The sequence below is a fragment of the Silurus meridionalis genome, chromosome 4, assembly GCF_014805685.1.
Source record: "Silurus meridionalis isolate SWU-2019-XX chromosome 4, ASM1480568v1, whole genome shotgun sequence".
In the NCBI taxonomy this organism is placed as follows: Eukaryota; Metazoa; Chordata; class Actinopteri; order Siluriformes; family Siluridae; genus Silurus; species Silurus meridionalis.
Window position 1 is genome coordinate 3,840,452 of NC_060887.1, and position 23,822 is coordinate 3,864,273.

The window sequence follows — 23,822 nt, forward strand, 5'->3', positions numbered from 1 at the left end:
TTCCTCATGGATTTTCAGGAAGACTGGAGCTCCATGGTGGTCTGTTCCAAAGTGAGCTTAAGCTGAGCAACACGTTCCTCCAGTCGCTCTTTCTCTCTGATCAAATGATCTCTCTCCTGCTCTGCACTATTTTTATTTTCTCACAGTGATTCTGAGTATCCTGGAGCTCCATGGTGGTCTGTTCCAAAGTGAGCTTAAGCTGAGCAACACGTTCCTCCAGTCGCTCTTTCTCTCTGATCAAATGATCTCTCTCCTGCTCTGCACTATTTTTATTTTCTCACAGTGATTCTGAGTATCCTGGAGCTCCATGGTGGTCTGTTCCAAAGTGAGCTTAAGCTGAGCAACATGTTTCTCCACTTTCGTTTGTTCTCTTGTCCAGCTCTCTCTCACATTCTACAGTTTTCTCAGTTCCTCATTGATTTTCAGGAAGACTGGAGCTCCATGGTGGTCTGTTCCAAAGTGAGCTTAAGCTGAGCAACATGTTTCTCCACTTTCGTTTGTTCTCTTGTCCAGCTCTCTCTCACATTCTACAGTTTTCTCAGTTCCTCATTGATTTTCAGGAAGACTGGAGCTCCATGGTGGTCTGTTCCAAAGTGACCTCAAGCTGAGCAACATGTTTCTCCACTTTCGTTTGTTCTCTTGTCCAGCTCTCTCTCACATTTTACAGTTTTCTCCAGTTCCTCATTGATTTTCAGGAAGACTGGAGCTCCATGGTGGTCTGTTCCAAAGTGACCTCAAGCTGAGCAACATGTTTCTCCACTTTCGTTTGTTCTCTTGTCCAGCTCTCTCTCACATTCTACAGTTTTCTCCAGTTCCTCATGGATTTTCAGGAAGACTGGAGCTCCATGGTGGTCTGTTCCAAAGTGAGCTTAAGCTGAGCAACATGTTTCTCCACTTTCGTTTGTTCTCTTGTCCAGCTCTCTCTCACATTCTACAGTTTTCTCAGTTCCTCATTGATTTTCAGGAAGACTGGAGCTCCATGGTGGTCTGTTCCAAAGTGACCTCAAGCTGAGCAACATGTTTCTCCACTTTCGTTTGTTCTCTTGTCCAGCTCTCTCTCACATTTTACAGTTTTCTCCAGTTCCTCATTGATTTTCAGGAAGACTGGAGCTCCATGGTGGTCTGTTCCAAAGTGACCTCAAGCTGAGCAACATGTTTCTCCACTTTCGTTTGTTCTCTTGTCCAGCTCTCTCTCACATTCTACAGTTTTCTCAGTTCCTCATTGATTTTCAAGGAAGACTGGAGCTCCATGGTGGTCTGTTCCAAAGTGAGCTTAAGCTGAGCAACATGTTTCTCCACTTTCGTTTGTTCTCTTGTCCAGCTCTCTCTCACATTCTACAGTTTTCTCAGTTCCTCATTGATTTTCAAGGAAGACTGGAGCTCCATGGTGGTCTGTTCCAAAGTGACCTCAAGCTGAGCAACACGTTCCTCCAGTTGTTTTTGTTCTCTCGCCCAGCTCTGGCTTCTCTCAGTTATGTCCTGTTCCTGCTGCTTTCGCTCAGAAGCCAAAGTAGCCTCCAGCTTTTGCACCGTCTGTAGCAGAATGGCTTTCTCTTCTTTCTCTTCTGTTATCTTCTCTATCATTAGAAGAGAAAATGCATCCAAGTCTTTCTCTACTTTCTCCATGTGTTCCAGCTTCTCCTTCATTTCAGCAATCTGCTTAGTTTTCTTGATCTTCTGGTTTGAAAAAACTCTCTCAACCTTCTGAAGAGCTCCATGTTTATGCCTCTTTACTCACAAGCAAAAACCTTGGAAATGAGAGAAACAGAGACGCGTTCCCAATTATAGACGTTGCCTTACTGTGACGTCACAGGCAGATGCCCGCCCTCCGTCTGTGACGTAACCCGGTCTCTCTTAACCTGACACTATGCGCATGCGCACATTACAGAGGTAAAGAGCGGATAAAATATCATGTCTTCACAGCTTTTCTGTTGTTCCTGAGAGAAGAGCGATATTACAGTCATAAATAAGATAAAAACGGCTGTAAACTGTGTATAAAGCGAGTGAATCCGAGTTGAGAACCGGAAGTTGACCGGAGTGACTCTATGAATGTTGCAGAATCATAAATGACCAGTAGGTGGCAGTGTGATGTGTATTAGAGCTCACTGTCACAGCAGGTCATTAGAAGTAGTGGAGCTCTAATGACGTCATTAATAGCGAGGACAAGACACACAGCAGTTTGGGATTCTTTTATTGACTTTATTGATTAATTGATTTGGAGTATGATTGTGTTTCTGATCAAAGTAAGTTCATGTGTATGGAGTAAAAACAACCTGTACATTTCTCACTTCCAGACAGTATTATGAGATGTTCATCTGCTGGAAGTTCATGTTTAATGCTGCATGTTTTATAGGATTTATGAGCTGGAATAAATGTCCAAACATTTTAAATCAACACTGAGTGATTTTTTTGGTAGATATTAGATCTTTTTACATATTATTAATTTTTTAATATCTGTGATTTAAATACACATTTATAAATATAAAGGCTTTTAGTGTATATTAGAGATTAGAACATAAACCGACACAAATTAAATACAATAAAAATATTGAAAAATGGCCCTGAATCCTGTATGTACTGTAGATGTTTTGTTTGAAGTGTTGTGATCATGAAGATGAAATCCTGCAGGTTATTTGGGTTTGTACTGAGTGATAGTTGTTTCATAAACACCTTCTTATAAAATCCAACTCAAATGTTAAATAAAAATTCACTCTAAATTTGTAATCAGCGTCTCACCATCACATTCCACTACGGAGCGCAGGAGGAGGAGATTCCCGACTGCATGGAATACAGGAGAACATCAAATCCCCTACCATTAGATAACTGCAGAACACAGTGTAAATAACGACATATTTTCCTTCAATAAATCTGGAAATGCAGCCATTACGCTCTCACACAGTCGTTACTCTCTTTATGTTCTCATTTTCAGTCCTAACTATAATGATGTTCATGACAAAACTGGCATGAAAAAACGTGTTCACATGTCACATTTTCATCTTCAAATTGTATCACTGGTGATGATGCCACTAATTCATGCTGATTTTGCCAAGGTGTTAATGATCAGTGTAATTACTGTAAACATATAAATGCTGTGGTGACCCCCGTGTGTAATGCTGCATGATGGCACTGCTGGAGGATTACGCCAATGGAAGATTAAGGAGAGAAAGAGTCTCCAGGGACCATGATGATTTCTCGGCCCATGATGATGACTGAATAATAAGATTTAGATTCCTACAGCTGTGCTCCTGGATCTATGTGATCTATGCAGCTGCAGGACGTGAAGACTGGCTTCTTGGTGACTTTAACAATATGTAGAAATTGTAAACATTGTCCTGATGTAGTCTATAATATGACAGGTGACAGAGCTTCACCCTCAGACGCTCCTCACCTCCAGAAATGCAGATGTGGAGCTCTGGATGTCTCAGGTGGAAGACTTCTATACCACCCGGAAAAAGTGTGTAAGATTATCAGGGTGTGTGGTGTTTTGCACAATGTGGCACTGAGGACCAGTTTCCCTCTCCCTCCTGACCTCCCTCCCCCTCAGCATTATGACCCCGAGCCACAGCCCCCTGCCCCACAAGAGCGATATAAACTAAGTGGAAGAATCCATGAGGAGGTCATACACCGTTTGTAAGGAAGACAAAAATAATGGTTGTTAATAGTGTTTATTGTGACTCTTTGTAGTAAAAGATTAAAATCAAGATTTAAAAAGATGAAAAAAGATTTGACAAGACAGAAATAAAAATGATCAAAAGGCGAGGGCGATCTACAAGATACAATAGCTTTACACTCAGCTTTATACTATTGACTATAAGTGTAAAACTATCATAAATAGCCATAAGAGAAACAGAAAGAGGAAAAAGGCATGTTCAGACTCTCTGTTTCTCTTGTCGTCTTCTTTTTTTTCTATTTCTCCTTTTCTTTTGAATGTTTTCTTGTCTCAGCTGAGCAACAATTTCCTCCCATCGCTCTCGGACTCTCATATAATGATCTGTTTTATTCTCTGAAGTCTTCTTTTCTTCCTCACAGAGATTCTGGGTATCCTGGAGCCCCCTGTTGGTCTGAAGCTGTAAATTGTTCCTCTCCTCTATGTCAAGTTTAGTTTTCTCTCTTTCATCCTCCTGTTTTTCTTTAAAATCCAACGTGGGCTCAAACTGAGCAACACGTTCCTCCAGTCGCTCTTTCTCTCTGATCAAATGATCTCTCTCCTGCTCTGCACTATTTTTTACTTTCTCACAGTGATTCTGAGTATCCTGGAGCTCCATGGTGGTCTGTTCCAAAGTGAGCTTAAGCTGAGCAACATGTTCCTCCAGTTGTTTTTGTTCTCTCTTCCAGCTCTCTCTCTCACATTCTACAGTTTTCTCCAGTTCCTCATGGATTTTCAGGGAAGACTGGAGCTCCATGGTGGTCTGTTCCAAAGTGACCTCAAGCTGAGCAACATGTTTCTCCACTTTCGTTTGTTCTCTTGTCCAGCTCTCTCTCACATTCTACAGTTTTCTCCAGTTCCTCATTGATTTTCAAGGAAGACTGGAGCTCCATGGTGGTCTGCTCCAAAATAAACTCAAGCTGAGCAACACGTTCCTCCAGTTGTTTTTGTTCTCTCATCCAGCTCTGGCTTCTCTCAGTTATGTCCTGTTCCTGCTGCTTTCGCTCTGAAGCCAAAGTAGCCTCCAGCTTTTGCACCGTCTGTAGCAGAATGGCTTTCTCTTCTTTCTCTTCTGTTATCTTCTCTAACATTAGAAGAGAAAATGCATCCAAGTCTTTCTCTACTTTCTCCATGTGTTCCAGCTTCTCCTTCATTTCAGCAATCTGCTTAGTTTTCTTCGATCTTCTGGTTTGAAAAAACTCTCTCAACCTTCTGAAGAGCTCCATGTTTATGCCTCTTTACTCACAAGCAAAAACCTCGGAAATGAGAGAAACAGAGACGCGTTTCCAATTATAGACGTTGCCTTACTGTGACGTCACAGGCAGATGCCCGCCCTCCGTCTGTGACGTAACCCGATCTCTTTAACCTGACACTATGCGCATGCGCACATTACAGAGGTAAAGAGCGGATAAAATATCATGTCTTCACAGCTTTTCTGTTGTTCCTGAGAGAAGAGCGATATTACAGTCATAAATAAGATAAAAACGGCTGTAAACTGTGTATAAAGCGAGTGAATCCGAGTTGAGAACCGGAAGTTGACCGGAGTGACTCTATGAATGTTGCAGAATCATAAATGACCAGTAGGTGGCAGTGTGATGTGTATTAGAGCTCACTGTCACAGCAGGTAATTAGAAGTAGTGGAGCTCTAATGACGTCATTAATAGCGAGGACAAGACACACAGCAGTTTGGGATTCTTTTATTGACTTTATTGATTAATTGATTTGGAGTATGATTGTGTTTCTGATCAAAGTAAGTTCATGTGTATGGAGTAAAAACAACCTGTACATTTCTCACTTCCAGACAGTATTATGAGATGTTCATCTGCTGGAAGTTCATGTTTAATGCTGCATGTTTTATAGGATTTATGAGCTGGAATAAATGTCCAAACATTTTAAATCAACACTGAGTGATTCTTTTGGTAGATATTAGATCTTTTTACATATTATTAATTTTTTAATATCTGTGATTTAAATACACATTTATAAATATAAAGGCTTTTAGTGTATATTAGAGATTAGAACAAATTAAATACAATAAAAAATGTATTAACTGAAATAAAACATCAAAATATAAAGTTTCAAAATAAAATCTATCAATACATTTAAAATTATAACAATATATAATAATAATAATAATAATAATAATGATAATAATAATAATAATAAGTTAAATACAGTGCAGTATTACAGCTTAAATATTTGAATTTATTTCAGATCAATTTTATTCATCCATTAAATAAATGGTGTCAGCGTCAGAGTAGTGTATTTACATGATCTGTTTCCAGGGTTTTCACGAACACAACTCTGTTATTACTGTTCTCTTTTCACAGCACCGTCTCTTTCAGTTCTAATGAAAGTTCTCATGTATTAAGAGGGAATTTTATGAATGATCAATAATGAAACACCTTCATTACTGTTAGTTATTTACATATTTATTTACAGTAATAAAACTATTTCTGTAAAAAAGAGAAAGAAATAATAAATAAAAGCAAAATAAATAAAATGATGAATTCAGTGGAGCAGAACGACAGCACGATGACCTGAAAGAGAAAACCAGAGATGTGTTACTTTACATAATGTGTGTGTTTGACCGGTACACAGTGTGTGTTTAGTAAAGTTTTGTAGGACATTATGAGGACAGTATGACTTACGCTGTAGATGAAACCACTGCATGTTCCTGGATGGATGGAGGTAGGGCTTGGTGTGGCGGCTGCTCCCTGTCCACTGCTCAGCCATAGTGATACACAGTGACCTCCTGCTCACCAGCTTTCCATTCAACTCTCTGATGGCATTAGTGTCTTCATCCAGAGAGGAATATCAGACAAATCCAAAGCCTTTGGACCGTCCATTGTGCATTACCACCTGTAGGAGTGAGTGAGGAGATACAGAAAGCAAAAACATGAGCTTTACATCACTCTCATGTAGAAAACCATGAGAAATAACAAGCACTGTCTGTATCCCATAATATAAACAGAACAGCTGTGTTCTTTTATCATCAACGCTCTGGTCTCACTGGTGAATGAACAATGAAGCACTTTTATTTAAAGGTCATTTTCTGAGAGCAGAAACTTGCTGCAAGTGTACACTGGTTCTGGTATAATAGAGGATCTAATCCTAATTCCTACAGAAAACAGAACAAATTCAGCATCCAATGTTTGAGTGCATGTGTGTGTTTGCATTGCTGACTTTAATAATACACACTGATCAATCACTCAGTATTAAACCAATTATTACATGTGACCAAACACAGCTGTGACCAAAACCTGCTCCAGATCATGAAAGTCTCTATAAAACACACTGGAAATAGAATCAGAATAGTTCCTGTGTGTCCAGTCTGAGATGCTGTGGTGTGAATCGCCTGTTCCACTGCTGCTGGTTTTCTTTTCCAGGATCTGTAGATGTTCCAGTTGCAGATGTTCCAGTTGCAACTGGAACATCTACAGATGCAGACAATCATCTCATGTTAGCATCCAATCAGAAGGTAAAATTTGCTAACATTAATAGTTCTCTTCTGTTTTAAATCTTTAACTGCACTTAACACAAAACTAATCGGACGGCTTTGACTCACTCTGTGGATGGATGTTCTTGTTGGCGTTGGGTCTTGGGTCTGGGCAGGGTTTTGAAGGCGAGATGGTTTCTACCTTCATGCCGTGACTTCGTCCCTGGGTGGTCTGAGAGGGACTTAAGTACACAGTCCTGCTGCCCAGCACCCTGCCGTTCATCTCCATGATGTCTTCTCGAGCCTCATCAGGACATGAAAACTTCACATACCCGATGTCTTTGAGCGTCCGTTCTCCATCATGACCTGTACGGGACAGCGAGCAGAAACACAAAGCAAAGAGTGCACATCAAAGCGTGTTAGTGGTTCACAATATCAGAGCTCTCCACATTCAGAAAATACTCCAGCTGAGTACGGGGAGGAAACCCCAAGTTACTGGGAAGAAGGAAAATGTAAGGATCAGTAGTTATAAATGACATGTGCAGTGAGGACAGTCCCAAATCTCAGGAACGCTGTACGTCCTTCATCCACAATACAGTCCAGATTTCTCAGCAGCAGTGTGACTGTCTACAGAACAACAACATCCAGTGTGTTCATCACTTCATTTACATTTCTTTAGGTAAAAAAACAGGAAGCATTCGGCATTAGACTTTTGAGTAAGTTGTGCTGTGTGATTCGTGATAATCAGATTTATGGTGAGACATAAACACCTTCAACAAAGTCAGACTCATAAATAATATTTTACCTGATTATCTACACACAGTTATACATTTTCTCACATTCTCTAAAGTCTCCAAAAGTCCAAAGGACTTCAGCCTGTTCTTTTTGATCCTCCACCTTCTGCTTCTCCACCTTCTGCTCCTCCACCTCTAAAGAAGTGTCAGATAGAGATGGGTTATATATAACATTCAACATGCGCCCAATATTACAAGAAGAGTATCTGTTCTTGATGAAGACTGTTTGTTCAGGTGAAATAACACAAGGCAGAACTTTCTCCAGACGGCAGGCCAGAGTTTTTGCTAAGATTTTTGTATCCTGTTCCAGGTGATTTACCAGAAGGCAGACTTGCTAAGGCTATTTCTGTATCAGATATAAACTCATCCAATTGTAATGCTGTACCTACACTTATTGTAGGAATACATACATTTTGAAAAAGGCCTCTAATGTTGAAGTGTCAGCAGATAAAGGAGCAGAATATAGTGATTTATAACATTGGAGGAAACAGTCATTGATTGTTAATACTGGAGTGTAGTGGTCATCATGTCTGTTTTACATGCAGAAGGTTTTGGGTTTGACACACAGTGGAGACATGCTCTTGAGCCTCTGATTTTAATTTCCTACTCAATTACTTAGTTGATTATTTACACCAAAAAGTAATGCGTTACTGTTAAAAGTAACTTTTTAGTTACTTTTTTAAAGAACCTTCTTTAATGTTCCCAGTAATGCCCTTTTATGTGTTATGGTCTACAAACACAAAACTGACTTAAACACAAAGTCATTTTTAAACACTATTTTATTAAAGTCAGAGCAGCACAAACTGAATATATCACAAGCATTTCTGAAATAAATAACAAAACAAGCTGAATAATATATTTACAATCAAACACTAAAGTGGCTTCTGCTGTTGTGTTGACCTCTTAAACATGTTCTTTTTACAGCTGAAGTATGAAAACAGAACACCGGGTTAGCTTCTAGCTTCGTCGAGGCATGTAGATTCTGAAGGAGCCAAAACATCTTGATGATCCCCAAGACTTTTGGGAAAATACTCGAAAGTTTAACTTTTTGTAAGGTGTGTGTCCCATCACGCCTTGCGTAAAAGTAACACCGCATTTGAGAAAAAGAACATAAAGGCTCGTCTCAGTTTTGCCAGAAAACATCTTGATGATCCCCAAGACTTTTGGGAAAATACTCGAAAGTTTAACTTTTTGTAAGGTGTGTGTCCCATCACGCCTTGCGTAAAAGTAACACCGCATTTGAGAAAAAGAACATAAAGGCTCGTCTCAGTTTTGCCAGAAAACATCTTGATGATCCCCAAGACTTTTGGGAAAATACTCGAAAGTTTAACTTTTTGTAAGGTGTGTGTCCCATCACGCCTTGCGTAAAAGTAACACCGCATTTGAGAAAAAGAACATAAAGGCTCGTCTCAGTTTTGCCAGAAAACATCTTGATGATCCCCAAGACTTTTGGGAAAATACTCGAAAGTTTAACTTTTTGTAAGGTGTGTGTCCCATCACGCCTTGCGTAAAAGTAACACCGCATTTGAGAAAAAGAACATAAAGGCTCGTCTCAGTTTTGCCAGAAAACATCTTGATGATCCCCAAGACTTTTGGGAAAATACTCGAAAGTTTAACTTTTTGTAAGGTGTGTGTCCCATCACGCCTTGCGTAAAAGTAACACCGCATTTGAGAAAAAGAACATAAAGGCTCGTCTCAGTTTTGCCAGAAAACATCTTGATGATCCCCAAGACTTTTGGGAAAATACTCGAAAGTTTAACTTTTTGTAAGGTGTGTGTCCCATCACGCCTTGCGTAAAAGTAACACCGCATTTGAGAAAAAGAACATAAAGGCTCGTCTCAGTTTTGCCAGAAAACATCTTGATGATCCCCAAGACTTTTGGGAAAATACTCGAAAGTTTAACTTTTTGTAAGGTGTGTGTCCCATCACGCCTTGCGTAAAAGTAACACCGCATTTGAGAAAAAGAACATCATACCAACAGTGAAATATGGTGGTGGTAGTGTGATGGTCTGGGGCTGTTTTGCTGCTTCAGGACCTGGAAGACTTGCTGTAATAAATGGATCCATGAATTCTGCTGTTTACTAAAAAATCCTGAAGGAGAATCTGTTTGTGACTTCAAGCTGAAGTGAACTTGGGTTCTGCAGCAGGACAATGATCCAAAACACACCAGCAAGTCCACCTCTGAACGGCTAAGGAAAGAAAAAATGAAGACTTTGGAGTAGCCTAGTCAAAGTCCTGACCTGAATCCTATTGAGATGCTGTGACATGACCTTCAAATGAAGCACGTTAGCTGTCTGAGCTCATTGCAAAATATCACTACATTCCTTAAAATAGTCTTCCCAAAACACAACGTTACATTATACGTTAAGCATTTGTGTAATATATTAAGGGTATTTTTGATAATAAAACTACAAGAACGTTTGCCTGAACCAGAGAACATCCAGCCCCTTCACTCTTACTGGTAGAGCTGAAACAGGTGCTGAGTTTGGAGACTGCTTGAACCTCTTTTCTGGTTGATGGCTGGTGTGTGGAACCCACTTCTCCTCAGAAGTTTTAACTGAATGGCTGTTGGAAGACAAAGAAAGAAAAAAATAGCATTGTATATCAAGTACATACTTTTGTAGTAGTATAAAATCAGGAAGGGGGCAAACACTTTTTCACACCACTGTGTATATTTATTTGCATGTTTGTCACACTTTAATGTTTCAGATCGTCAAACTAATTTAAATATTAGTAAAAGATACACAAGTGAACACGACATGCAGATTTTAAATGAAGGAAACAAAATCCAAATCTACATGGCCCTGTGTGAAAAAGTGTTTGCCCCCCTGTTAAAACTGTGCTAACTTTTTGTTCACACATGGCAAAAACATGGAACAGTGACCTTCCAGGAGTGGCGGCTGACCAAAATTACCCCAAGAGCACAACGACGACTCATCCAAGAGATCACAAAAGACCCCATAACAACATCCAAAGAACTGCAGCCTCACTTGCCTCAGTTAAGGTCAGTGTTCATGACTCCCCCATGAGAAAGAGACGGCAAAAATGATCTACACGGCAGAGATCTAAGACTGAAACAGCTGCTAAACAAAAGAACATAAAGGCTCGTCTCAGTTTTGCCAGAAAACATCTTGATGATCCCCAAGACTTTTGGGAAAATACTCGAAAGTTTAACTTTTTGTAAGGTGTGTGTCCCATCACGCCTTGCGTAAAAGTAACACCGCATTTGAGAAAAAGAACATCATACCAACAGTGAAATATGGTGGTGGTAGTGTGATGGTCTGGGGCTGTTTTGCTGCTTCAGGACCTGGAAGACTTGCTGTAATAAATGGATCCATGAATTCTGCTGTTTACTAAAAAATCCTGAAGGAGAATCTGTTTGTGACTTCAAGCTGAAGTGAACTTGGGTTCTGCAGCAGGACAATGATCCAAAACACACCAGCAAGTCCACCTCTGAACGGCTAAGGAAAGAAAAAATGAAGACTTTGGAGTAGCCTAGTCAAAGTCCTGACCTGAATCCTATTGAGATGCTGTGACATGACCTTCAAAAAAAGGTTTGTGCTTAAAAACCCTTCAATGTGGCTGAATTACAACAATTCTGCATAGATGAGTGACCAAAATTCCTCCACAGCACTCTAACAGACTCATCACAAGTTATCACAAACGCCTGATTGCAGTTGTTGCTGCTAAGGGCAGCCCAACCAAATATTGTGGTTTTGGATTTTGTTTTTCTCAATAATAAAAACTGCATGTTCACTTGTGTTATCGTTATCGTATCATTCGTTGTTCAATCAGGCTCTTCGTCGCTTTCTAAAATAAAGAGTAACTGGGAATCGGACCTTAATTATAATTTCACGGATGAGGAATGGTCCAAGGCCCTTGGTCGTGTACATTCCTCCTCTATATGCGCCCGTCATTCGTTAATACAGTGATCAGTGATGGGTGTCGGCGGCTCCGGCTACTCTTTATCATACTTTTTGGCTTTGCCCAGCCTTGACCTCTTTCTGGACATCAGTTTTTAAATCAATCTCTAAATACTTCATTTTAGATATTAAACCATGTCCCCTAATAGCATTATTTGGAATCAACCCCACAAATCCCTCCTTGTCATCCTTACAATCAAACATGCTCGCCTTTTGTTTTATAGTAGCAAAGAGACTTATATTACTGAACTGGAAGAATCCTCACCCACCCAGTTCTTCTCATTAGATACATGACCTGTCTCAGTTTATTCAAATAGAAAAGATCAGATTTACATTACTTAGTATTACGGAAAGGTTTTACACCACCTGGCAACCATTCTTATTGTATTTAAGAGAAAGAGGAAAATAAAATCGTGTTCTCTTTGTTTAGCCTTTTTGAGCTCTTCCCCTTGTCCCTGACTTCTTGGTAGATGTAGAAAAGAGAAAGGAAAACATATATCTTAGAGAGTGTTCATGTACTTAGGTGCAAATCTTTTATTTTGTTTTATTATTTTTTTTCTTTCTTTCTTTCTCCTGTTCTTGATGCTCACATTCATGATTGTGATTATATGTATAACTTAGAAAGAGAGAGACCAATTTCTTGTTTTTGGACTAAATTAAACACTGTTCCATTGTCTTTCTCGCCTGAGTGTCTTTCTGTTTGAATGCATCAATAAAAAAGAGTTGGATAATAATAATAATAAGAAGAAGAAGCTAAGTGATTTTGAAATGTTTTGCCGGTGTCTATGATGACAGGCGGGTCCATCTAATACACAAACGCCAAGTGTTCAGGGGAAGCAAATAAAAGCAAGACTGCTTAGAGGTTGTTACTTTGGTAACTGAACATAATCACTAAAGGTTTTGCTTTGGCCGGGAATCGAACCCGGGTCGACTGCTTGGAAGGCAGCTATGCTCACCACTATACCACCAACGCCACGCTGGCAGGGGCGAACATCGCCGAATGAATCCATGCTAGAAGAACGTTGGTTGTTTTGAACTTCTCAGCAAACCGGTTCATTCTCCTGCTCTACTGCAACTGCGAATGTATGTAAAAGTGCAAACAGTGACCAAGAAGCTTTTCCCTGTGGTAGTTTCTGTAGTGTAGTGGTCATCACGTTCACCTCACACGTGAAAGGTCCCTGGTTCGACACCAGGCAGAAACAAGGTTGTGATTTTGAAGCTAGTGTTACATTCTTAGGCCTGTAAACTGTGTTACTCGACAGCATTAGAGAAATGTAGAAAACTTTCTTTCATATTGTTTCTGTAGTGTAGTGCTTTAAGTGTTATTGCTGCTGTTTGAACTACAAAAATGTTCAAACAAGTTAAATGTTCCTCATTTTAAAATATGCAAATGCAGTTATAGGAAAAAAAAAAAATATATTTCAATAAAATCTGAATTCAAGAAATTCCTGGAAAAAAATGACTGACTTATTTTACACAGAACTGTGCAGTAAAGCTGAAACTCTACATCTTCAAACTGCATCATGTAACTGAAAAAAAGGAAAACTTTACAGAAGTGTTTGATTTATAAAATGCTAGCTAGTGATGTACATGCAGCCCCTTTTTACATCATTAGAATGCACAATTACTGTAAGAAAATTATCATCTAAGAAACTCCTGGAACTAACAAGCAAAAAACATGAACAGGAACTTTACCAAATCTTGTCGTTTGATAAATCCAAAAAGGTGTTCATAAAACAGAATATTAGCGTTGGAGAAACTCCAGTGTTGATCGTAGCTCCACTGGGTAGTGTGTGTTAAAGCAGTAATAACTGCTAAACATCAGGCAGATGGCGGAGGTGAAGGGCTTCAATGTCAGTTATATATATAATGCAGATACTTGAAACAATTTGGAGGATGAACGCTGCCAATATTGGTAGTAAACAAATAAAAAATGGCTTGATAAAGTAAATAATGTGCCAAATAAAAATATTACATAAAAAGGAAAGTAATTATTAAACAATAAGATTGGAAATAAAAGGAAAAATTTAATTATAGTGCTAATTTTAAATTAAAACTGAAAATGATAAATATTGATCTATGTCCATGTATAATAAAATAAGTTGGTAAAGTTTCTTTTTTGGATGCTGTAATTGGCACAATAATTAATCAAGCCATGTATTTAGTTATTTTTTTATTACCAATTAAGGCAGGATCCATCTTCAATAGTTACATCCATCATAGGATGAATGATCTTACTGGCTGAGCTTCTGAGCTGAAATTTTTAAAACAGCCTCCTATTGCATAATAACAACATTTATTTATTCAGGAAATAATGATGATCACATCATCATTAGACTCATAAAAATTCATATTCTAACCTTAACAGCATGTTAACAAGTGTGCCATTGGGTGGTGTGGTGACATTGTTCTATACTCACTATTTTGGGTCCAGGCAGCAACCAGTCTTCGTGCTTGTATGGGCTTTAACACTGGCAGCAAATTGTTTTCTGTGACGTTCTTTAAATCATCTGTGGTTGCCGCACCAAGTGTTTTTAAAGTATCTTCAACGGACTTATCAAGTTGATCAGGAAGGTCCAGAAGCACTCCTGCTATCACATCCCCTATGTTCTTTAGCAGCTGTGATTCAGCCATATCTGTGAAGACACACTAACAAAGAGTTTGGTCTCTGGCCAAATGAAATGAAGGCATTCAGTCTGACAAGATGCTGTGCTTCAGTGGAATAATCTGGTAACCATTTTTCACATAAGATGACAATGTCCACAAGAAAATCAGTTCACTGATGAGTCTGCACTCTGTCTTTTTTTACTGAGTACATGTGGTAGTAAGAAATAAATTCAGCATCAGAAACTGAGGACTCATGAGAAAATGAAGAGCTGAATCATCCTTAACAAAAATCAGCAGAAGTTCACCAAACTCCACTGACTCATCATACTTCATGACAAAAAACTGGCCCTTCCTGTAAGCAAGGCCATTGTACTGAACATCTACTGGAATCTTTGTATTTCTTTCAGTGAAACCAAAATGAAGGACTGCGTCTTTAACTTGCTCACTGTAAAGCTCACTGTAAAGCTGTAAAATGTTAAGCCATCTTTTATTTGCAATGCTGGAGGACTGACTGACCCAGCAGAAAGGAAGACCTGGAACATTTGATGTCTCTCTGAAAGAGTCCAGCACAGGTTTTTGAAATTTTTCAGATGCCTTGTGAACGATACCCAGGCGGGCCGCGTTGTAGGTGCGCTGGACCTGGGCAGAGGAACACGCGGAGTTGAGGTGCTGGGAGCGTTAGGTTCAACCCGGGAATTTACCTGGGACGAGTGAGCGTCCGCCCGGGATGTTTCCAGCGCCGCTTTTCTCTCTCGCAGCTGGACATCGAACGAGTTCTCACCTGTGCTCAAAGGCAGACACACATACATAAATACAATATAAAAATAAATAATAATAAATTGGCAATTCACACAACAAACAAATTAAATAAATTTTTTAGTACACACATGCACACACACACACACACACACACACACACACACACACACACACACACACACACACACATTTAAATCACTATCTCTCTAATCACACTTAATTCCTCCAGGATTAATTACAGGTTGGTGACCTCTAACCTCTCGTGTGGTGTTGATGTTCCTCCTCAGAAGTCCGTCTGCTGTCTGAAGTCTCAGCTCCACCCTCTTCAGATCATCAGACTTCATCAGGTCTGTCAATTAAACACAACCCATGTTTATCTACACTTATGATACCAGGACGAGAAAAAACCCACTGAAGATGTTCTTCTTAAAGGCAGCATTTGTGCTGGTTTAGAAATTAAACTGCATCAAGTCTACCCAACCAACACAATGCTGCCAACACCTGCTCAGTAATGAAGTTGTTCCCATCCACGGTTTCAGGAAGAAAATCAGCCCAGCTCAGTTTAGAGTCCCTCCATAAGGCCTCCACTTCCTTTTGGCTCTAAAGTGAAGAAAACACAGCAATGACTTGAACAAAAAAGAACCTGTTTCAACTAGTATGACAAAACACTTTCCTTTTTTCAGTCATGTTCTATAGAAGATCTCACAGCTCACCCTGTGTTTGCAGAGAAGCTGCAATATTTCTGCAAATAATATGCCGGCTCTTGCCACAGGAAGTAGTGGTTTGCTAAATTCACTGGAATTCACAAGAAATCAACAATTAAAAACAAACTGTTAGATTTTTATCATGCCCAAACGAAACTTAATTCGTGGAGAGGTTTTCCATACGATCTGCGATACCCGTAGTGCCTTTCTGATCAGGGAAGAATCACACCGCACACAGCAAATGCTTCCTCTTCAGTTTATTGCAGGCGGCAGAACGTTTATATACACATACAAAGAAAAGAAACCTGACCTAGTTGTTTCCTGTTTAGACAAGAGGATATACTAGCTGGCGATGTGTGAGTCCAGATAAGGACTCCCTGTTTACCTTAAAGACTAACATCGTAAATATTCTATAGACACTGAGCAGACAAAGGAATGTGTGTGAAACAGTGTGAAAACCATCTTAACACTAACAATGGCCACTTTAAATCATTTATGATTTAGCATCACACACCTATACATAGGATGTTCATCCTTGGAACAGAATCAGTGACACAAACTGCAAATGAAAAGATAAAGACAAACAAAAACATACTCTTAATCTTCTCAAAAAAACTTTGTTCAGCAGATGTTTCACGTTCTCCAAGACATCATGAGACATTTATTTCTCAGTGCTTGCTCAGTATGTCTATTAGCAGTATTATAAGGTATACAGGTACAATCTCTTCTCTGAATAATGTTTTTAAAGAGAATAAGGAAAATTCGGAGTCTAGTTACAACTATGCACATATAGTTATAGAATTTAGACCTAGAGCAGGTATCAGGGTGAGCTAAACTAAACAGTTAAGTGAGTCAGATCTTCACCCCGGAGGTGGCCCCCTTTCTACTATAAAGAAAGGATCTTTCCGTGGGCTCTCAACTGTTTCAGCCCTGAATACTCACTTAGGTAGGCTTCTTAGACCAACAGACCAATTAGTGCACAGATTAAGTGGGTGCTGTTTTGATCCTGCTTGCGTGTATCCACTGTGGCTGATGATCAGTCAGAACTCCAGTTCTGGTTAAAGCTAGAACATTCGCTGGACCCAGATACTTTGGCTCACCGACCTTGGTAGGCTTCAGACTTCTTATCAGGACCTGCTGATTAGGCACAAAAGGGTGTGTTGGCTTATCTGTGGGCAGAGAAAGAGTTAGTGAGACATCAGCACTGATAGAATTTAATTTCTCAACCAGGGCAGAAACGTAGTCGTCCACCATCACTTCCAGGTTACCTAAGGAAGAAATGCCAGTGCGTCCCCTGACCCATGGGGTCGGGAAAGGCCGGCCCATTAGAATTTCAAAAGGTGACAGTTTGGTAGTTGAAGATGGGGTCATTCTCATTTCTGTGAGTACTGCAGGCAGAACAACAGTCCAATTTTGGCCTGTTTCAATGCAGGCTTTAGTAATACGTTCCTTAATGGTTCTGTTTGTTCTCTCTACCACTCCAGCTGACAGTGGGTGATAGGGAATATTAAAATGCCAATCAATTGCTAAGCTTTTAGCCAAAAGTTGTGTTACCTTGAAGCAAAAGGTGTGCCGTTATCACTTTTATTCACACTAGGAATACCAAACCTAGAGATGATCTCTTTGTTAATATTTTGACAACCGTTTTAGCATTCTCTGTAGCACATGCAAATGCTTCTGGCCACTTACTGAATCTGTCAACTATAACCAACAGATATCTCAAATTTCCTACAGCTGGCATATGTGTAAAATCTATCTGTAGGTGTTGGAAAGGGGCTTCAGGAAAAGTAAGCGCAGTATGTTGTACAGGTCGATGTACGTTAGTTTTGGCACAAGTCAAACATGAATCCAACACTAGCTTGGTTGTTTTAGCTACATCAGCAATACAGTATAATGCATTTATAGCCTGTATGACTTTTGCTATGCTAATGTGTGACATCCCATGATAATGCTTCACCAACACTATTAAGGCTAGTTTGGGAAGAGCAATTTTGCCATCTACATCTCTAATGATCCCAGCAGAATCTGATTTACATTGTTTGGAAGCCCAATACTTGATGTCCTCCTCAGTAGGCTGACTTTGAAGTATTTTTAGGTCAATGTCTGGTATATTGGAGATATGTGACATCATCGAGATCTCAGGATTTGTATGTACTGTGTCCAAATCTACTGGTTGTTTTGCTGCTTCCTTAGCTACTTTATCCGCTAACGTATTTCCCTGAATTTCCTCTGAATCACCTACGGCATGTCCTTTAACCTTCACTATGGCCACTTTGGCAGGGAGTTGAACAGCATTTAAAAGGTCACCTATGAGATTAAAATGTGCTATGGGCTTTCCATCAGCTGTTTTAAAGTCTCTTTGCTTCCATGTTTCGGCAAAATCATGCACAATCAGTGTATATAGTCACCTTCAGACAACTGACATGCTCTTGTAATGCGACCAACTCTGCAGCTTGTGCAGATGTGTATGGTAATGATTTAGCTTCAACTATTACATCAGGTAATCTTACAACCGCTTATCCACATAAATACACACCATCAGAAGGTTTTGAACATGAACCATCTACATATAGACAATCCCCCTCTTCCAGGGCCATATCTAAAAGATCGGGCCTACTAGAGGTCTCTTTTCAATGTGTTCAAGGCAATCATGTGTCGTCAAAACCATCTAAGTCAATATCGTCTAGCAGATCACGCAGAGCTACACAGCTGAATGCGGCTGAGAAGAAGGCTTAATAGTTACGTTTTCCATTGCCAAAAGTGTGGTCCCAAACCCAGATCTACGTTGTGCTGTCATATGTTGTGTAAAATAGCTGTTACCTGATGTGAGGTGTACAGTATCAAAGGATGTGACAGCACCGTTTTCTCAGCATCCCGGACCATCAGAGCCGCAGCAGCCACTGCACGCAAGCACGAGGGCAACCCTTGTGCTATGTTGTCTAAAGATTTAGAAAGATACACAACAGGCGATATCTGTCACCGTGTTCCTGGGCTAGGATCCCCGCAACCGTACTAATACGTTCGTGCACATAGAGGTGAAAAGGCTTAGCATTATTCGGAAGACCTAGAGCTGGAGCAGACTGTATAGCCTTCTTGAGGGCAGCAAAACTGTCAGTCATTTCATGACTCCACAGAATGAGATGTGATGGAGGAGCTTTGTGATCAATAGCACTACGCAAAATTTTATCATGATGTGCGCAGTCAGGGATCCATGCTCTGCATTAGTTCACCAGTCCCAAGAAGCTCTGCATCTGTTTCACAGTCTGAGGTCTTGAAAACCCAGTCACAAGCTGCACTCGGTCCTGCGATATCTTACGTTGGCCTTCTGAGATCACATGGCCCAGATATGAGACCTTTCTCTTCACCCACTGTAGTTTCTGGTGTGAAGCTATAAATCCAGCCTGAGCCAGGACATTGCAGACAATCACTGATGCTGTGTAGCAGTCCTGCTCAGTCAGTCATGTGATAAGGATGTCATTTGCGTATTGAAGGATCCAGGTTGTTTCTGGAAGGTGGATATCAGCCAAAGTTCTGTGCACTACAGCGGAGAATACGGCTGGCGAGTCAACAAAACCCTGAGGAAGACGGGTCCAGGTGAATTGACGTCCCCTATAGGTAAATGCGAAAAGTGGCTGCGTCTCTGAGGCCAAAGGGACACTGAAAAAAGCAGAACAAAGATCAATCACAGTAAAAAAATTCTGTGAGTCGCTGGTATAGAGTTAACAATGGTAGCTACATCGGGCACCAAAGGAGCTAACGGAATAACTAATTTATTAATCTCACGTAAATCTTGTGTTAGCCTCCAGCATTTTTTATCTGCCTTCAAGACAGGATTAATCGATGTGTTATACGGTGAATGTGTCTCGATCAAAACACCTTGTGACAATAAATTGTCAATAACTGGAGCAATGCCAACATTTTTCTCTTTCGACAATGGATATTGTTTAACAAAAATCGGATGATGTGTTTTCATGAGTGCATGATACGGTTTTACCTGGATTAAACCTGCCTCATCTTTGTGAGAGGCCCATAATTTAGGGTTAACTTCACCTAAATTTGGTTCATCAGGCAGGACCTCTGTGGCTCAGTTGATAGCATAAGGACAGAAGAAAAAGACAGGGAGACATTGGTTTCAAAAAACAGAATTTCCATTCTCATTTTGTGCATCATATCTCTTCCTAAAAGGTTTAAAGGCGAGTTTGGAATTATTGTAAAGCTATGATAAAAATTGTACCAGTCGGTGTCACTACAGGCAAAAGGTGAGTTACAGGACATGAAATTGGAAATCTATCTATTCCCTAATAGATGAACTTCCCCTTTTTTCTAGGACCTCCTCCTTGAGTTTTGTGCTGAGGCTGAAATGCACCACTTCCTGTTGCAGTGCAGAGCATAACGGATTAACTTAACCTGGAGCATAGCAGAAACCTCAAGCAGCATCTAAATCTCTAGGAAAAAGTATCTAGATGTAATACAATTTTACTCCATGATGCCAAATGATCTAAATAAGGATTAGTTCAATAACCAGCACAATTCCTATACATCCAATCTTTACACAGAACAAAGAACAGACACACAACACTTAATACATAGACAATACACACAACACATAACACTTAGACAATACAGCTGCGCAAGGCACCAGGGGGATCGCAGTCTTCAAACAAAAAGAGTAATCCAGTCTCTCCAATTGGATCACAAATTTTGTAAGTTAGGAGAAAAAAAATCGACTATAAAACCAAAACAAGATTGAAGTCTTTTCAAAATGTCTGTTTTTCTTTAGTTCCTTTTCTCTCACTTTTTTTTTTTTTTTTTTTAAACAATTAATTTTTCATAAATCTATTTTTTAGGGCATATAAAAATTATCGTGGATTCTTTTGGATACTTCAGACAGTATCGCCTGTACTAGACAGACCGTAAAAAACGTCATCTAATCTTGCATCTTACATCTAAGGTGAGGAAACCAATGTCGTGACAAAATCATCCCTCCAAAGGAAATTATCATTAATTCAACAATTAATGCATAACCAAGACACAAACACATATGCAGCCCTATTGGCTGGTATACGGGACAATCCCCGCAAACAAGGAAGTATCTTAAAACTTACCTTGATGCGTGATTTCCCTTTGGATATTGCTGAAAGTATCTCGCTTCTGACACCAAAACTGTTAGATTTTTATCATGCCCAAACAAAACTTAATTCTTGGAGAGGTTTTCCATATGACCTGCTATGCCTGTAGGCCTTTCTGATATCAGGAAGAAGAACTACACGGCACACAGCAAATGCTTCCTCTTCTGTTTATTGCAGGCAGCAGAACGTGTATATACACACAGGGAAGAGAAAATTCTGACCGAAACTTGTTTCCTGTTTAGACAAGAGGATATACTAGCCGGAGATGTGTGAGCCCGAAATAGACTCCCTGTTTACCTTACAGACTAACATCGTAAATATTCTATAGACACTGAACAGACAAAGGAATGTGTGTGTGAAACTGTGTGAGAAACATCTTAACACTAACAAGTCAAGTCAAGTTTTTTTCTATAGCGCTTTTCACAGCAGACATTGTCTCAAAGCAGCTTTACACAAATCAACAGTCAAGGTAAATCGTGTGCATGTAAGCCAATCTCTGGCTTTAAATTGTGTAAGTGAAAACTAAGAAAAGGAGGCAGAAACCGATGATAAGGAATGCTATCTCCATGATCAGGATGAAGCGGGGGCAGACACCGCTGGGTGGATACTGTTCCAGCTCAGTGTTGACTTGCTCCCCGAGGTCCAGGCTGCGGTGCTGACGGTTCGGGGAAGGTGGGACAGAGCTGGGGATGCCTTCAACTGCAGCTTGCCTCTGTTGCGGTTGAAGTGGATGCTGTAGACACGCTGCATGGCCTCGGGGAGGCAGGACAGCACCACGCTGTCTGTCGCCAGTTTAGGGAGGCCCAGGGTGGGCACAGGGGTGTACGCTCTGCACAGAGGGCACTGCAGGCTGTCGGGCTGAGAGGATTTTATGTTGATGCGTGCGAGGCACTCCAGGCAGAAGGTGTGGCCACATTGCAGCACTTTGGGTGTGTTGAAGACGTTGTTGAACTGACTGAAACACACGGCACACTCCAGCTCTGGGAGGTCATCATTACAGAAAACCTGGGCTTCAGAGACCTCCATGGTGCAAGACGTGGTGGTGGTGCAGGGTGTTGTGCATGGTGCTGTAGAAGGCGCTGTGGGCTCCGTGGGGCTGTCAGGGGCATAAGGAGAGCGATCCATGTCTGTTCGAGAGCTGAAAATCAAACACACACACACACACACACACACCACAATCTGGTTTATTTGCTTTACAAACACGATTTATTAAATACAGCACCAGTATGTGAGTTTCACATGTGTCCGATTCTTAACCAGCAAAAAGCCTTTCCTACTGTTAATGATACATTTGTTTTGAAATGCAACAACACAGAGTCATGCAAAGCAGCAGAGAGAGCAGGCTGGAGCTGTGTGCATGTACCACATGTGTGTCATTCACAGTGTCTGACCAGGGGTGCAAATATGGGGTATGCAGTAATATGCAGTGCACAGTGGCACCACACCTGGTGGGGAGGTAGAGTTACAGTTAGGGTTAGGGTTAGGGGGGCATTGCATGTAGGGAATTCAAATAAATAAACATGTCCCTTTCCACAAATAGCTGCTTAAAGTGAAATGCGTAATTAACTGCCAAATATTTACCGTCTTCAAGTACCACATTTTTCTCTGAATGTATTCTAGACAAATATATCAACAATGAATTATAAGTACTAAATGTGCACATGCAATTATTATACAGCCATGGTGTGAGATTGTGGAATACTGTCTATGATTGAGTCTGTAATTTCTCGACAGAAGTGTTTTTAAAACTAAACCAATATCAAAACATTTATTCAGCTCATAAATCCTATAAAACATGCAGCATTAAACATGAACTTCCAGCAGATGAACTCCATACATACTGTATTTATACCAAGAGATCTTTACAATTGACACGATCATTGTAGAGGAAAAGTTCACTCAATTAATTTAATTATATTTTATATATACAGTGGAACCCGGTTATCTCGCCCTCGGTTACCTCGACAACCCTATTAAGTCGACGTTTTTGAAGTGGAACCGCCAAATTCTCGCTTTTTCTACGCATTTTTCATCGGTTATGTCGACTTTTTTTATGTCACGGAACCCTGATATCTCGAGCACAATAGGGGGAAAAATTAGAAATTTTAACGTCAGTTATGTCGATTGGCACTGTGCAGACGCAGAAGAACTCGCGAAAGTGGTGAAAAAATCAAACCTTACAGATACTACAGGTGTTGTATTGTATACTGGTGAATTTCTGCTGTTAGTAAGTGCACATATGCATTTTTTTGTTAAATGTTATGCGAAGAACGGAACGCGCGCCCAGGCTTCAACTGCTTACCGTCGCTCCTTATCGAGAGAGCCGTGCTCCTTACGGAGCGCGCGGGCGAGCAGGGTAAGGAGCACGGTTCTCTCGGTAAGAAGTTGAAGGCGGGAGCTTCAGAGAAAGCGGCCGAGAAAGCACCTGCCACGCCCCTTTCGGCCGTTCACGTTTGAGACTTTTCTGTCCCTCGTTTTTGGTTTCCGGTTCGTTTTGGATCTTCCGGGGTTTTTTTCCGGCTTCGCGTGCGCCATTCCATTCACAAACTCTCTCTCTCTCGGCTTATCTCCCCCTCGGCATCGCGGTTGTAAGTTTTTTCGGACACTTTGCTTTGTGTGTTTGTGTGGATTACTTCAGCCTGATGGTCATACGTTATCATACACTTAGTTATGTTTTTCTTTTCTTTCCACATGTGGACTAAATGTGAGACGGCACTGTGCAGCCGCTGTTTTTTTTTGAGTGATCTGTGTGTTTATAATGTTGGAGAATATAATAAAGGTTTGGATGGAGAATGGACGGTGGTTTGTATTGTATACTGGT

General features: G+C 40.3%; 2 protein-coding genes, 1 long non-coding RNA gene, 2 other non-coding genes and 1 pseudogene across 8 annotated transcripts in view; 3 read left to right on the forward strand and 3 right to left on the reverse strand.

Annotated features, from left to right (window-relative positions):
* Nucleotides 1–23,822, reverse strand: part of LOC124384578 (zinc finger protein 850-like) — a 1,373,244-nt gene that overhangs the window by 812,658 nt on the left and 536,764 nt on the right. The gene's annotated exons all lie outside the window — the stretch shown is intronic.
* Nucleotides 1–23,822, forward strand: part of LOC124384668 — a 920,651-nt pseudogene that overhangs the window by 802,856 nt on the left and 93,973 nt on the right.
* Nucleotides 1–23,822, forward strand: part of LOC124384657 (leucine-rich repeat flightless-interacting protein 1-like) — a 794,289-nt gene that overhangs the window by 124,495 nt on the left and 645,972 nt on the right. The window lies entirely within an intron of this gene.
* On the reverse strand, nucleotides 7,428–16,093 carry LOC124384701. Of its 4 annotated transcripts, none has more exons than XR_006925498.1 (6): nucleotides 15,882–16,093; nucleotides 15,670–15,768; nucleotides 15,426–15,517; nucleotides 15,111–15,190; nucleotides 14,223–14,438; nucleotides 7,428–7,451 (listed from the first exon to the last, which is right to left on the reverse strand). It is a non-coding gene; the product is annotated as an uncharacterized LOC124384701 (long non-coding RNA). The 4 variants fall into 4 exon arrangements; XR_006925499.1 differs by lacking the exon at nucleotides 7,428–7,451 and adding an exon at nucleotides 7,972–8,014; XR_006925497.1 differs by lacking the exon at nucleotides 7,428–7,451 and adding an exon at nucleotides 12,616–12,877.
* Nucleotides 12,704–12,775, reverse strand: trnag-ucc. The gene has a single exon. It is a non-coding gene; the product is annotated as a tRNA-Gly (tRNA).
* trnav-cac lies at nucleotides 12,932–13,004 on the forward strand. Its single transcript has one exon. It is a non-coding gene; the product is annotated as a tRNA-Val (tRNA).